Source organism: Vombatus ursinus, unplaced genomic scaffold (genome assembly GCF_900497805.2).
Source record: "Vombatus ursinus unplaced genomic scaffold, bare-nosed wombat genome assembly UNPS02014841.1, whole genome shotgun sequence".
Lineage (NCBI taxonomy): Eukaryota > Metazoa > Chordata > Mammalia > Diprotodontia > Vombatidae > Vombatus > Vombatus ursinus.
The window spans coordinates 20,618,273-20,620,297 of NW_020954619.1; positions in this window are offsets into that span (position 1 = coordinate 20,618,273).

Sequence of the window (2,025 nt, forward strand, 5' to 3'; positions counted from 1 at the left end):
ATATAAATGTTAGCTAGTATTAGTAATGTCATTGTTGCTATGTTCATAATAGTTGAAGGAACAAAGGATGTTTTATCTGGAGAATAGGAGATATGGGATGGGGTAGGGGAGAGATGATAAACATCTTCAAGTATCTGAAGGTCATGTAGAAAAGCGAAGAGGTTTATTCTTTTTGCAGATCTAAAAACTGCAAAAGGGGGGAAATTTAGGCTTTTGTAAAGAAAAAAAATCCTTCCCAACAATAAGAACTTTCCCAAAATAGATACCTTGGGAAAATATAGTGGATAATCTTTCAATGGAAGTCTCCAAGAAATGGCTGGATGACCATCTTCCATGGGCAATGCAGAAGGGATTTTCAGATTCATTTGACCAAATAGGCTCTTGGGTCCCTGACCTTCAGTAATTTTTGAATAATAGTCATAGTCAAAGAGGTTCAGAAAATTAGTCTCAACCTTTCCTAATGCCGTCTCATGGCTCAAAGGCATCCATGAACATTAGTATCCTGAACTAATGGTTTTCAGTGAAATAGCCACCTTTTAATTAAATACTTATTTTCCTAAAGTACAACATCTTTTAGATCAGCTCCTATTTCACTTCAATTCCATTCAACAGGCATTGATTAAAATTCAACTATGTAGGCAGATGTGATGGTTTGAGCCTTTGATATCCCTGGGACTGGGGGAGGAGTAGAGGTTGATGGGCTTGAGCTCAGAAGACCTGAGCTGAAGTGGGTTAGGCTGTCAGGTGTCTGCCCTAAATCCAGCACCAACATGATGACCCTCCAGGATGGGAGTTTACCAGGCTGCCAAAGGAGAGGGGAAACAATTTGGGTTGGAAATGGAGGAGGTCAAAGCTCCATGCCAATCAGTAGCAGGATTTGGGCTGGTGAATGGCAGTTACATTTTCAGTTATGGTGATATAGGACTTCCAGTCTCAAAAAAATCAACTCTGTGGTAGAGGTTGGGGATGGAATGACAAAAATTGAAATACTCCTTGCCTTCAAGGTGTTCACATTCCCCTAGAAGGAAGCTATGCATGCATAAATATGTAAACATAAAATATTCACAAGGTAATTTCAGGAATAATTGCTTATAATCGGTAAAAGGTCTCTTATAGAACATTATATTTGACCTGAACCTTGAAGGTACCTAGGGAGTCTAAGAGGTGGAGCTGAGGAAGAAGATCAAGCCAAGAACAAGGGTCAGGCTATGCAAAGACAGTGAAGTAGGAGATGGAACGTTAGCTATGGGGAGGCCAGATAAGGAGCCATATGAAGGGAAGTAATATGAAATAAGACTTGAAAGTTAGGGATGGGAGCCAAACAGAAGCATTTATAGCACTTACCTTCCATCTTAAGGGAGCCAATGAAACTTCTTGCCAACCTTCTTTACCTCCAGATGATGATGACCCTACACTAATATAGTAATCATAATTGTTCAAGTTTTAATTCCTCATAGTCAGTCAACAAGCATTTATTAATTGCTTGTTATGTGTGAAGCACTGTGTTAAGTCCTGGTAATACACAGAAAGGCAAAAACATTGTTCCCTGATCTAAAGGAATTCACATTTTAATAGGGGAGATAACATGTAAACTATGATAGATACAATCAGAGTAAATGGAATGGAATCATGGAGGACAAGAACTAACAAGGTGTATTAAACCTCAGTGAGTTAGGAGGGTGATGATGCCCTCAAAAGAAAGAGAGATGTTTGGAAAAGGGGAGGGTCTTTGGGGAAATATAATTAATTCAATTTTCAAAATGTTGAGTCTAAGATGCTTACAGGACATTTAGTTTCAAATGTCAAGATAGGCCATTGGAATTGTGAGACTGGAGGTCTGGAGAGAGGTTAGGAATAAACAGATCTGAGAATCACTTGCCCAAAGATGATTAAAATAATTATGGGCTTCTTCCCTCTCCAAGTGTTTACGAATCATACCTTTAATAACACATTCTAGAATTTTGCTAGGAATTGAAGTAAAGTCCCATTTAAATACAACTTGAAGAATCTACTTATTCTCCTTTT